The following is a 15,195-nucleotide window of genomic DNA, read 5'->3' as shown; positions in this document are numbered from 1 at the left end:
AGAAAAAGCCAATCTCCTAAATGACTCTCTTGCATCGGTTTTTCACCCTCCCATGAGGATCACACTGCAGGAACAACACAAACCAATTTGGGAGCAGGTGACAGGGCCCAAAATCGATGTGGCTCAGGTAAGGGAACACCTTGAGAAACTGGACGTTCACAAGTTGGTAGGCCCAGACAGAATGCACCGGAGGGTCTTGAAAGAGCCGGCAGACATCATTGCATTCCCCCTTGGTAGGGATATTTGAAAAACTGTGGCACTCGGGTGAGGTCCCAGATGACTGGAAAAGAGCTAAAGTGGTCCCTATCTATAAGAAATGGAAAAGGGATGACCTGGGGAACTATAGACCAATCAGTCTGATGTCCGTCCCTGGAAAGATCCTGGAGAAAATTGTCAAGGGATCCATCAACGCCAAACTAATGGAAGGCAAGCATCTGAATGCCAGCCAACATGGCTTTGTGACTAGCAGGTCTTGCCTGACCAACCTCATCTCCTTCTATGACACGGTAACATATGTCCTGGACAAGGGAGATGACATGAATGTCATTTTTCTGGACTTCAAGAAGGCCTTTGACCTAGTTCCCCATGATGTCCTCATGGTTAAACTGGGGAACTGTGGCCTTGATCATCATACTTTCCACTGGCTAGGCAACTGGCTACGGGGTCGGACCCAAAGAGTACTAGTTGAAGGGAGCAAATCAACATAGTGCAGGGTTACTGGTGGAGTACCTCAGGGCTCGGTACTTGGGCCAGTACTCTTTAACATTTTCATCAATGATCTAGATTTGGGAGTCAGATGTGAACTGGCCCAGTTCACAGATGATACCAAGTTATGGGGGAGGGTGGTCACACCACAGGACAGGCTGGGAATACAGGCCAACTTGGACACATTCTCAAGGTGAGCCAACCAAAACCGGATTGCCTTCAATATAGAGAAGTGCAAGGTGCTACACCTCAGTAGGAAGAACCCCCAATATACTTACAGGTTCAGCAGTGTTACACTCACTAGCACCATGACCGAAAGGGACTTGGGGGTCTTAATTGACCATAAGATGAATATGAGCCACCAATGTGATGCTGTGGCTAGCAAAGCTAACCAAACTCTGGCATGGATCCACGGATGTATCTCAAGGAAAACCAGGGAAGTCATCCTCCCACTTTACTGGGCCCTGGTGAGACCACAGCTGGAGTACCACATCCAGTATTGGGCCCCCACTTCTGGAAGGATGTGGAGAAGCTTGAGAGAGTCCAGATGAGAACCACTCATATGATCCAAGGCCTGGAGGGAAGGCTGTACGGGGAGAGGCTGAGGGATTTGGGGCTCTTCAGTCTGGAGAAGAGAAAGCTCAGAGGGGACTTGGTGGCAGCCTACAGCTTCATAAGAGGGGTACATCAGGACCTGGGAGAACAGCTGTTCACCAGTGCTCCCTAAGGGATAACAAGGTCTAATGGTCATAAACTCCAGGAAAGCCGATTTAGACTGAATATAAGAAAAAAGTTCTTTATGGTGTGTGTGTCCAGGGTCTGGAACAAACTCCCACCCCATTCCCCAAGAGGTGGTGCAAGCACCTACTCTGTACTCTTTCAAAAAACAGGTGGATATATTTCTTGCTGGGGTCTTTTGATCACAGCTGATTTCCTGCCTATGGCAGAGGTCTGGACCCAATAATCTCATGAGGTCCCTTCCAGTCCCTAATGTCTATGAAATCTATGAAATATAGATATACACACTTCAGAGATGCAGCACATTTCACCTAGATAGTCTTTTCCCTGAGGATATGGAATATGCTCTGAAAAAAATTAAAATGACAGTAACTTTAAAACAAGAATGAAACATAACTGTGCTATCACAATGCAAAGGAAGATACAGGTTAAACAAAAACCAATGCAGGGTGAAGTCACCATTTCTTTGTGGGAGGAAAAAACAGTTAAGGAACAGCGTATTGAAAAGATAAGCTCAGGAATAAATAAATATGTTCACATATCCATATGCTTTACTGCATGGAAATAAAAAGGGCTAAAAATATTATAAAGCATTGGTTCCATATTCATGCGCTACAAAAACATGGTTAGCAATATAGTTTCACTGCAAGTCATTTTTCTATGTAGCTGTGCCATTAGGACACCCTGTCTCTCCTTTTCTGTGTGATTTTTTTTTGCTATATAACCTAATATGAGAGAAGCATAAAATAGACTAAGGTGAAATGTTTGCCCTGTTGAAGTTAATGAGAGCTGTGCCATGGATTTCACTAGGGCCTGAGTTTCACCCCATATCATGCAACTTCTCATTTTAGGGCCTGATCCACAGTTCTTAGGTAAAAACACCTTTAAGTTCAAAGGGAATCTTCACTGGATAAAGGTTTCAAGAGCAGGATTTCATAATGCTATTTCTAATGCTCTAGTTTTCCACTTACAATATAAAATAACAATTGTAAACCACAATACCGTATATCAATTCTAATTTCCAGTCCCATTCATTGATGTCAACAGCAAAATGCCATTTATTACAGTCAGAGCAGAATTAAGACCCAAATGCATTTCCAAAGAAGGGCCTGTTCCTTTGACATGCTGAGCAATGCAGAGGGTGCTTAGTGCATCTCAGGAAGTACTTAGGGATCACAGAACCATGTTTCAGGAAACTGTATGGCCTAAGGGGCCAAATTCATTCCTGGTAAATCCACTAAAATCCATGCACTTACCCCAGGAACAAATTGGTATGATATATTCTGTTTATATATTTTTGTTGTTTTATTGCATTGCACTGTACGCCACAAATCACCTGCTTTTCCTCATCCTAACAAAGTCCTCCCCAAAGCAGATGAAAGTGAAGGACAAGGTATATGTTACAATGTTAAGGAGGAAGCCAGGGATATAATTAAGATACAATCAACATAAATGGACAATTTCCCAAAAAGTTACTTCTATTAATTATTTATTAACACAAGTCAAGACTTTAAGCAGCAGGGTTCAATCCATGATACTCATATCCTAGATGAACCTTGAATAAGTTTATGTAGCCACCAACACAAATCGTTAAGCATAGTCATCAGATGAGCACCCAGGATCACTAGGAGCAAAGGCAAACATCAAAGGGAAGAAAAATGAAAACTCACTAGTAAAGCACATTTGGGATGCTGCACTCCTACTGTCATCTCTGCAAGAGGTTCTCATGGATTCGCACTCAGCCATCCGCTAACAGTCCATGCAGCATTTCAGACAATAGAGAGCTTGTTTTGTTCAGTGTCCTTAATATCAAGGAAATATTGTGGGAATTGGTCGATACCATACAACAGAATCTGAGGAATGGTACCATATCCCCAGGCATCACTGTGTGTGTACACATCTTATGTTCCTCATAAGTACACAGGAACCTGAAAGCCTCTGCCTGTGAACTGTTGTTACACTGGGAACTCCCAATGTTACACTGGAAACACACACACATGTGATCTTTAAAAGCCCAATGCAGTAGTTCCAAACTAGCCCTCTATTGGTACATAGACCATTCAATTAGTCTTGAAGATGGAAGTCCTCAGTAAAGTGTCCTCCTATTTAAAAACAGAATATTTTGACAACATTGATTTTTTAATGATAGAGCCTGATTTTATCCAGAAAGCCTCCAAAGTCTTTTGCAAACATTATAACCTCTTCCTTCATGAAAGACTTAGCATTGAAATGCAGTTAACTCTGGAGTAGAACACACCAGTCATTAAGAGGACAGAGAAAAATATAATCAGCAGTTTAGGATGCAAAGAGTTAGGCTTGATTAAGGATAAAACAATGCCTACCATCTAGATGTTTGGCTTCTCAGGTGAAAACCAGACCTCAGAGTTCAGGATCGACGGCTAGATGCTATTTCACTTTACACAGTTAAATGGCACAGGCTCAGCCACAGAGCTGCAGTTTGGGTACTTAAACTTTGCCAGGCAGCTCTGGACATGCAAACATGGTCAGTAGAGCTCTGCTCTGTCTAGGCAGGCACACAGTAAAAACAGGTCCACCCAGGTATATGCATAAGACTGGTAAGCGCTCGAATTATAGCAATGCAAAAATCCTGACCAGTGGGTGTTAAATGCCAGAGGAGGAGGAGGACTCTCCCACCTTTTTGCCCATTAGCTTAGAGGTTAGTCCAACTGTTCTGCTCTTCCTCTGTAACTTTGGACTTCAGTACAAGTCCTGATGGAGGTGCCTATTTCCTTTATTGGATCTAGCCCAAAGTGAAAAATAGCAGTTTCCTTATTAAAGCATATATTTCTTCTGCCATGTCCAGGGATGGTAACTCTAATCACCCATGTCTTCAATGATCATTGCTCAAATCCTAGAAGGGCTTGAAAACAAACATCTCCCAGTACTAGAAAGCTCTCAATAACAACAGTTCCTCATCCATAAAATCCTTCCTTTATGCCTGCTACAGGATTGTTGATTGTAGCCGTGTTGGTCTTAGGACATAGGCAGGCAAGGTTCTTTGGGTCGACATGATATCTTTTATTAGACCAACTAAATACTTGGAAATAAGTTCTTTGCAAGCTTTGGGGCACAAACGCTCTTCTTCAGGCAGTGGGATACTGCTGATATTATGACTTCTCCAAGGTAGAAAAGAAGCTAAATTAAACCAGGAGTCTGTGAAGATGCAAATGAGTGGCAGTTTGGAAGACAAAGGGTAGAAATTTGGGGGAGGGAAAAGTGTGAAGGAAAACAAGTGATCAGCAAACAGGCACATTACCTGGTGCATTAGATGTCAGGCAGGTTGTAACGTGTCATAATCTTTAACCAAATGGATCCAGACCATGCCAAGACAAGAAATGTAAAACCTACCAACACATCTCCACCAGTCCCTCAATAATGATACCCCACAACATATGTCAGCATGAACTGTTTCATTTCTTATTCTAGTGAGTAGGCTGGGGGAGTGAGTTGAAGCGCATCCCACAGCAATTGAAGTTGCTGCTGGAAAGGAAATAAAAGGGGGAAGTACAGAGAATATACACAGAACAATGGAAAGGGAAGTAAAAGAGGGAAATGAAGAGAGGAGGGAAGAGAAACAAAAGCCAGAAATAATGGTGGAATAATAGGGAATAAACCAACAACATCCAGAGATAATAAGGATTACAAGTTAGAGATAATATAACAGCTAGGCCCATGCGAGTAGGCAGCTATTCAATCTGGCTTTGGATCTGGCCGCTTAGGGTGCCAGCGATCCAATCTGGACCCCTACACCAGGTTTCCGCTTCGATCCGGCCAGAGCAGCTCCAGAGCCACCTCAGAGATCCAGCCAAAGGGGTTAATGAGGAATCAATGAAATAGCTATAACTTTGTTGTTTTTTGTCTGAAGTGAATGAAACTTGCAGAAGTGGTAGCCTCTCCTGAGAGCATGAAGGCTGCCAAGATTCAAGAAGGTGCAGGGGTTTGGGGGGGACTGCACCTCAAGCTGCAGACAAGCAAAACTTGTGACATGGGTGACACTGTATGTGTTAAGGTGCAGCAGGATGAAAGCTGCAGGCCTGCTAGCCCCTGCTGCGGCCATGAAGCCTGCCAGCTGTCAAGGAGATCAGTGCAGGCCTTCTGGGTTCTGGGGCCCTGCACCTCTGACTGCTGACAGACAAAACTCCTGTCATGGGTGCTTGTGCAACTGTGTCTGTCTTGGGGCAGTTGATTGTCTGTATTGATTATTTCTTCTCCTTAGTTTATGGTTTTGTAGGTGTTAATTGTTGCTCATTAACTCATTAACACCTACAAAACCACAGACTGAGAGGAAATAATCAATACAGAGAATCAACTGCCCCAAGACAGAGACAGTCAGTTGCACGAGCACCCATGACATGAGTTTAGTCTGTCAGCAGCTAGAGGTCCAGGCCCCCAGAACCCCACTGCACCCATCTCCTTGACAGCTGGCAGGCGTCATGGCCACAGCAGGGGCAACCATCCCTGAAGCTGTCACCCTGCTGCGCCTTAACACACACAGTGTCACCCAGGCACTAATTTTGCTTGTCTGCAGCTTGAGGTGCAGTTCCCCCCAAACCCCTGCACTTATCTCCTTGAAATTTGGCAGGCTTCATGGCCTCACCAGGGGCTACCAACCTACAGTTTTCAACCCCCTGTGGTGTCACGTGACATGAATTTGGCTTTCAGTAATTTGGGGTGCAGTTCCCCCCAAACCCCTACACCAATCTTCTTGAATCTTGACAGGCTTAATGCTCTTAGGAGAGGCTACCACTTCTGCACATTTCATCCAAATCAGACAAAAAACAACAAAGTTATAGATATTTCATTGATTCCCCACTATACCCTATGGCCGGATCTCCGAGGCAGCTCCAAGCTTCGGAAGCTCTGAACCACTTTGGAAAGCCTCAAGAAGCCAGCACTTTGATCCAGATGTGCTGCTTCGGACGCCAAAGCGTCCAAAGCTTCTCCAGATCTGAAGCACAGTCCGAAGCCTTGCACAGCCCTAATAACAGCTGTATTCATCCCCTGATCTTCCACTAACACTGAAGGGAGTGTTCATTCCTAAATGCATTCCCTAGTCCAGAGAGTATGGTTAATAGAGTGAGATGGAGCACTCCAACCCACCCCCCACCCCCCCAGCCTTGCATAATAGAGCCCTTTTCTCAGCTGGAACCCTGTGAGCTACTGTAATTCATACACAAGTAAAGAAGGGGTTGTTTCCACATCTCCAAGGCTGGAGTGCTGCTCTTGGCTATTAGAAAATAGTTCCAAAGTTATATGAAAGCACTACAAGGCACAGCAGAAACTATGCTATAGTATCTCTGTATCATATTGCAGTGAATTTTGTCTGTTAGCCAAGTCCAGTGCAAGTTGTGAGATGGTTTCATGGAGGATGGACTCTGTTTTGTCTTGCTTCAGTATTTAGCCAGCAATGATCTGCAAGAGTCTAGGAAGTACTTTTTGTGGACTAGATGATGAATGAGACTCAGATTCTGCTGACTGGTTGCATGAGTGATTGCTGGGTACATCCTTAGAAAGAACTGTTGTGAAATGAACTCTGTTTCTGATTAATACAAAAGCTGGATAGACATATAGTGCCTAAGGAAGAGAGAGAGAGAGAGAGAGAGAGAGACATATTATATATAATATAGATGTATTTTATAGACATATGTGTATATGTACAGTATGTATATGTATATTCCTATGTGAAACTAAAAATCTCCTTGCCTAAGCATAAATAAAACATCATTGTTAGTTGTCATTTTCATACTGCTCAGAAAGAACTGATTTTCCCTGACCTGATGGATTTGTTTCCATAAAACTCTGTGGTTCTCTGTGGAGGAAATATGGATCTATCTCTGATCTTTACTCTTTATCTCCAGATATCCCACTATTTCTTCCATCTCCAATGCATAGCTACAGTCTCTGATCCCCCCAAAGATCTGAAGCCAAATCCCACAGCCTTTCCTTAGAGTTTAATGCTCCAAACCTTTATATAGGAAAGTAGTCCTTATATCCATGGAAGTCTTCCCCATAGCCTCAGTGGGACTTCTCAGCTGCGTGAGAATTATTCCTGTAAGTAAGAAGGATTAAGACCTCAATCCTTACACAGGAAAATTCACATATAAAGCAGTGAAAGTTTTGTTACTGTCAAGCCAATCCTATTTAATCTGTTATTTTATTAGGCTGATCCTACTGGGAACAGTTGTTAGACACTGTTCATTTTATCACACCCTTGGACCTACTGAAGTCAAAGTCAAGTTCTCATTGATTGCAGTGAGATCAGAGTGTAGCAGGTAGAGCACTTTTAAAATTTCCTCTAGTGATTTCAGTGGTATTGCTCACAGGAGTAAGGCAAATAGGATTTAGCCCTTAGAAGTATAAATGACTCAGGGATCTCTGACAGGTGAGCTGCAGCACACTGTGTTGCCAGCATCTGGAATTCCTGCCCTGTTCTGAACAAAAGCAAAACAAAATGCCAATTTTGGGTCTGTCAGACCCACATAAATCCCGCAGAGTTATTCTCCATTTACCTCAAAATAACTAGGAGCAGAATGTAGATGAAGGTATTCAGTCCAAATATAACCTCCTTCTGGCATTTGGCTTTATTAGTAACACAGATATGCAGCAATTATATCCAGATCTTATTATGTGCCAGAGTCAAAGTGCTTTACAACAGAGGTGGGGAAACTGAGGCAGAAACCCAAAGGTCTACATTCTTAATAGTATTTAGGTACCTAACACTCAAAGTCACTGGGAGTTAGGCACATAAGCAATGCATAGGGAGGACACGGGGGAGTATGTGCCCTCACCCTGCCCCGGAATAGGCCCTCGCCGGCCAGGGAGTGGGGAGCACCTGAGAAGCACTGGAGGCACTTCCGGTTTTGCCAGTAGCACTTCTGGGGTTGGGATCATCCACTGGGGGACACCCTCCCTCCACGGTCAGCGATTGGCCACTGGTATCCCCACAGAGTCAAGAGGCACCAGTTGCTCATGGTTAGTCACCTAACATTTTTTTAGTACCTGGACATAATTTTGTCTATGGTCTCCTCACAGGACAGTGGCTGAGCTGGGAGTGGAACCTATGCTTTCTGAATCCTCATCAATACTCTTTCCTAGTCTGCAGGGCAACAACAGAAACCTGTACACCCATCTAAACTCTCTCTCCAATCTTGGTTTTCCTTGAAGTTTCCCTGCAGGACCTCCTCTTCTCTAGACCACAAGCCTGTCTATCCAAATTCCTGCCCCCTCCTCTCTGCTATTCAGTTAATAGCCAGTATCTGCACAATGAGTCTACAGCTATCATTCCACATTGCCCCATGTTCCAACAGCTCCTAAGCAGGTGGGTGAATACATTGAGCCCAATCCCCCAGAGTCAAACTTACTGTGATATATTCAGGATATGGACATTTAAAGTATAGGGCCCAATCATGCATTTCCCATTGACTTCACTGAGGATTTATCAAGAGTAAAAAGTCTTGGCATGAGACCCAGAAAAATATAGTAGGGATAATTGCCCTGGCTGAGGCTTTATTAAAGCAGAGCAAATAATTAGCAGGGGGACATATTTCATGGCCTGGCACCTCTTTCAAATTAAGCACATCTTCCCTAATATAAAAAAAATACCCTTCTCCATTTCCAGACTTCTTCTGCAAAGAACTAATTTATAGTCTTCCTCCTTGAGATCATTTTTAATACTCTTCCCCCCCACACCCCTTCCAGGTTCTCCTTCATGCTAAGGCACCTACAAAGCCTGTAATTACTGCTTTACCACTTTTCTCCCTGTAGTAGAACAGAATCTACTTCAAGCACATGCCTGTTTAAAAATACATCTTCTCTGCACTAAACTAAAACACATAGAATAATAGAATATAGTCCATCAGCAGGGGCACCTTTTACTAGGATGTCTTTCAAAGGCAAGAATCTTTTAAAAGATCATCAGGCATTTTCTGTCTTCTAGACCCAGGCTTGAGTGCAGGGTCATGACGTGCTACCAATGTTTTAACAAGGGGCTTGCACCAATATTTTTCCTGTTAGGGGCAGATTCTCCTTTTAGTGATACCAGTGTATCTACAGTAACTTCCCTGAAGTCAGGAATATCAGTACAGAAGCTGTGTTGACTGCCATTGTACTATGCAGAATACTCTATTACCCAGAATTTCCAGCCAGCCAGCTGGCCAGCCATAGCGGGTGTGAGGGAGGCAGAAGAACATGCACGTGGTGACTGCTGCTGCCACCCACCACCCTCCACCTCTCTGCAGGGGTTTTCAAAAAGGTTGAAAACCCCTGCCTCAAATACCTGGAATTTTTTAAATACCTGGCACCCTCCTTACCACATTCATGCCAGTTAACACAGCTTTTACTGTACTTGGTACATAACTAGTAACAAGCCAGATTGGCCAACTCAGGCTCCATTCATGAGGCTAACTACACCATTTTCTGGGAAGGCAAGAGTGCAGAAGATACTTACCTACACAGGGTCAGATTTGCATTTTGCAACAAGTTGGTCAAAACCACTGAGACCCACTGGAACATCAGATCACATCATCTCACTCTGACTACAGTCAGCTGATGGGTTTGTTAACATCATTAGCACCTATGCACCTACTTTACAGGCAAGTTCAGATGATAACTTCTACGATGCCCTGCACCAAGTCATTGAGGAACTACCATCAAACAAAAGGCTTCTCCTTTTAGGGGACTTTAATGCTGAACTAGGCACAGGTCACAACTCTCAGTCAACCTGCCTGGGACATCATGGCATCAGGAAAATTAATAAAAATGGTCAGTGTCTTCTGCACCTTACACCACCTGTATATCACTAACACCTACTTTGTGGGCAAAGAGCATCAAAAAGTATCACAGAGACACCCACAATCTGGCCACTGGCATCAATTAGACCTCATGATCACCAAGAGGAAAGACCTGCTCAGTATACTACACACACACACTTAACACAGTGCAAATTGTGACACAGACCACTCCCTTATTGTCAACAAAGTAACTCCCAGTGCCTTCCCTGTGGCCATGCCACACCCCTGCTGGACACCATGCCCCCCCAAGCAACCTGTGCCACTCCCCTGGGGCCACTCCCCACACCACGCTGCTGCAGCTGGCAGGTGCTCTCCCCACTGTGACCACTCCCCATGCCACACCCTGCAGCCATGTACCACTCCCCCTGTGCAGCCAAGCGCCATGCTGCCCCATGGACCCTGCACCATGCCCCAGGGTTGCTCCCCATGCCACACCCTGCCCTGCAGCCATACACCACCCCCCATGCACATGCCCTGTGCCACACCCCAGGCGATCCCCCTGCCACGCAGCCATTGAGCACACACCACGCCCTACGGCTGCATGCTACCATGCTCCCATGCAGCCGTGCACCATGCTCCCTCATGCACGGGGCAGCGGGGAGGGGGTGCAGAGCAGGGCTGGACTCAGAGTGGCAGGGAGAGCATGGCACGACCCAGAGAAACAGTGGGAGGGTTGGGGAGCAGGCAAGACCCAGAGTGGCAGTGGGTTGGGGGGAGAGGGGCAGGACCCTGAGTGGTGGCAGGAGGGGAGGACGAGTGGGGCTGGGCCCGGAGCAGTGGGGGGAGGGTGCGGGGCCAGACGCTGGTCTCCATCCCTGCCCCCCTCCCTCACCCGCCATCATTCATGATGGGCATTTTGCTAGTCCAACAGAAAGTTTCAAGGCTAAGCTGAAGCATGCCAGGGCAATGGTACAGAAAAACAGGCAGATGCTACACAAACCAGTACTGGACTGACCTATGTCAAGAGATGAGTAGTTTGCCTCAGACCCAGGAAAGCTGTTAGTTATGTATGATGGCCCAAAGAAAGCTCTTGGTCTATCTGTCTTGGCCCCCTCAAATCTCAAGATGGCAAAGTCAAAATCACTTGACAAGAACAAGCAGATAGCATGCTGGCTTGAACATTACTTAGAGCTTTACTCCCATGAAACAGACATTTCAAGAGAGGCACTGGATCAACTTCCAACTCTAAGTGTACAGGCACATCAGCTACACAACATACCTACAGCCAAAGAACTTAGCAAGTCCATAGACTCTCTAGCTAGTGCAAAAGTACCAGGGGAAGATGGCATCCCAGCTAAGGGTCTCAAGTGCAGGAAAGCTAGCCTGCTACCACATCTTTATCAACTCCTAGTGTGCTGCTGGAAGGAAGATCAAGTACCCCAGGACATGCATGACACTAACAACATAAATCTGTACAAGAACAAGGGAGACAAGAGTGACTGCAACAACTATAGGGGCATCTCTCTCCTCAGCATCACAGGGAAGGCTTTTGCCAGAGTCATCTTGAAATGCTTGCAACAACTTGCTGATCGCATCTGCCTGGAATCATATTGTGGATTCAGATCAAGGAGATTAAGAGTGGACATGATATTCGCCTTACGCCAACTGCAAGAAAAATGTAAAGAACAAAATAACCCACTATACATATCATTTGTTGACCTCATGAAAGCTTTTTCATAGATTCATAGATGTTAGGGTCGGAAGGAACCTCAGTAGGTCATTGCATCTGACCCCCTGCCCTGGGCAGGAAAGAGCGCTGGGGTCAGACAACCCCAGCTAGATGCTTGTCCAGTCTCCTCTTGAAGACCCCCAAGGTGGGGGAGAGCACAACCTCCGTTGGAAGCCTATTCCAGATTCTGGCAACCCTTACTGTGATGAAGTTCTTTCTAATGTCCAACCTAAATCTGCTGTCTGTCAATTTGTGGCCATTGTTCCTAGTTATTCCAGGGGGTGCCCTAGTAAATAGAGCATCCCCTATTCCCTGCTGCCCTCCCCTGATGAATTTATAGGCAGCCACAAGATCATCTCTCAGCTTTCTCTTTCGAAGTCTGAAGAGATCTAGGTCCCTCGTCTCTCCTCATAGGGCCTTGCCTGCAGGCCTCTGACCATACGAGTGGCCTCCTCTGAACCCTCTCAAGATTCTCCATATCCCTCTTCAAGTACGGCACCCAAAACTGGATGCAGTACTCCGACTGCGGCTTAACCAGTGTCGCATGGAGGGGAAGCATCACCTCCCTGGACCTGTTCATCATGTGTCTGTTAATGCATGATAAAGTGCAGTTAACCTTGTTGATCACTTTGTCATATTGAAGACTCATGTTCATCTTGGAGTCAACTATGACTCCAAGATCCCTTTCCACTGCTGTGCTGCTGAGGCAGTCATCCTCCAGCCTGTAAGTGTGTTGGTGGTTTGTTTTGCCCAGGTGCAGCACTTTGCACTTCTCTTTGTTGAACTGCATCCTATTTCATTCTGCCCATGTTTCCAACCTATCCATATATGTCTATGGAAGAGATGCCATACACATATATGGAACTACCCAGAGATAGCGGCTTGTCTGTGTGGTCTCTCATCTGAAAACTTAGCAAACACCTGCTGGTTCAGTACAATCTGATCTGTTTTCTCAAATATATATATATATATATATATATTTAAGAAATGGTCTGCGTCTCAAGAATAAGTGCTCTCTGGCAAGGATGCTTCAGCACTACCATGAGAGAGGATGACCCTCCTATTCTGTTCATCAATATGGCACTAGGATTTTAAACAACTATCCCAAGAGCTTTCTCTATCCTATCACTGGGACACTGGTCTTTAGTCTACAGGGGGGAAAATGCATTCCCTTTGACAAAGACTTGCTTACAAAGCCACAAACTAATAAAAAAAAAGAAGAAACAGCTCATATGTCAAAACCTTGAATAAAAAATAAATTGCAAGTGCTGCGTGTTTGGCATAATCAATAAGCCTTTAATATAATAGTATTTTAGCACTGGGTCATGGTTCACAGGTTCCTCTTGCAATCTAGCAGAAGAAAGTGGGTGGGTGAGTGTGGGTGTGCCTCTAATCCTCTTTTGTAGGCTATGTTCTTTGTTCATACTTTGGATTCTTTCATAAATTTTCTTTGTAGCCTTTAACATTTTTCAGGTTTGGACACAAATGTTCTAGTGGTATGTTCTATACTGTGGTTTACAAAAAATGAATACAAAGACTATTTTAAAAAAAAGGGGAGAAAACAGTACTTTAGAGTCCTCTGGCTTGATAAAGTTCCCTCTCATCTTCATGGACTTTTGCAACAGCAGGAACTATATCACCAACTAAAGCCCAAATAATGCAGAAGGCATCGAATGCATATGAATTAATGTGAATTTAAGGAAGATACATTTTTATATTGAGAGGTAACAATGCAACTTAAAGATTAACTAAATAACTCATTTACTTTGTAAGTACATCTCTACCCTGCCATCTACCTAGCTTCAGACTGACACAGCTAACTACCTTACCCCTCTCAAATCTTTACATTGTTCCCTTCTGAAATGTCTAGCTCATCTCTGGAAGGAAGCCTGACAAGAGAAAGAGCATAAAGACTACCAGTTGCTTCAGTGTTGTTTTTCTCTAAGAATATTAAGAATTATTTAAAATATGTATTAAGTTATAAATTACAATGAGACAGAGCCAAATCTTTCCATGTGTCCCTATTTCCAAAGGAAGACTGGCAACTTTGCTTGAATCTTGGGCCAAATTATTATATCTCATTTCCTCCTGCCACCACTTCCAAACGTTGCAGTGACTGTGGGGAGTGGGGAGGAGAGGGTTGCAATGCTCAGTGAAAAACTGGTGAAAAATGGAAAGACAGAGGTGGGGAAATAATATATGAGCAGTGGCATAGGCAAGGGATTTCTTGCCTTGCCTTTGAACTGCAGATTTACCTGCCCAAGGTGTTCCAAACGAAGCCATTGTCGAATGGATGTCATCAATTTCTCCCTCTCCACCTCCTTTTCACTCTTCAAAAATGAAAATGAAAAATTAACAGCCCTGTTACCTTTTGTCTCTGATGCAGCTGTTTTCTGCTTAGCAATCTCACTTTAAAACAACTTCGCCCACTTTTTTTTGTGCTGCTGCAAAAAGAGGATTTTCAATTTCTGCTTTTATTTCCATCTCATTCCCTCCCTCCTTTCTGAATCTGCTAAGTGCTAATTTCTCTGTCGTACCTCCTCCTGCTGCTTGTTTTAAGGGGCTATCTGAAATTGAACCTAGTTAACTTGGGGAACTTTGAAACTAATTGTTATGACAAGTAGCCTGCAAAGGTCATTGAGTTCATTGCTTTTGAATATTATTAATGACGGTTATAGATTTAAAAAAAACCCAATTGAAATGAAGTGTTGTCTGAATCGCTAAGGGAACTTCCTCCTTACAGTGATTGCTGAGATAATTTTCAATCTATAAATTGTTAAATACGTATTGGGGGGGTCACTTTCAGGGCTCTGTTGTGGGGTTGGAAATAGCAGAAGAAGTAAAACTGTGACCAAAATAATTTATGAATGGGTTCTTTGTGCAGTTAACTCGAGCTCTGTAATTCAGTGGCCCGGATCGGCGTCGTGTCACAAGCGTCCCCCCATTCTCCTTGCAGGGGAAAGATCCTAGAGTTCAGAGTCCAGTCCCTCAACGCTGCTCCGTAGAGGAGAGTCGACGAATTTACACGTGTGGAACTATTTTGTTCTAAATAGTCTTTTGTTGTAGGATTTAATTTTTAATATGAAATAATTAGGGAAGGACGATCAGTTTCACCTGGCTGGTTTTGTGCATTCAGGAGCGCTGGCGATCTGAGAATGATCCTCAAGTTATAGCCAGATGCTGGGAGAAACTGCAGCCGAGTCTCTCTTCACCTGGCCATGAAAAGGAACCACTTTCTCTTCCCATTCCTTGCCTTTTCCTCCCTAGCCCCTC

This window comes from Gavialis gangeticus, unplaced genomic scaffold (assembly GCF_001723915.1).
Source record: "Gavialis gangeticus isolate Ggan-Ray unplaced genomic scaffold, GavGan_comp1, whole genome shotgun sequence".
Classification (NCBI taxonomy): Eukaryota; Metazoa; Chordata; order Crocodylia; family Gavialidae; genus Gavialis; species Gavialis gangeticus.
This window is presented reverse-complemented; position numbering follows the sequence as displayed.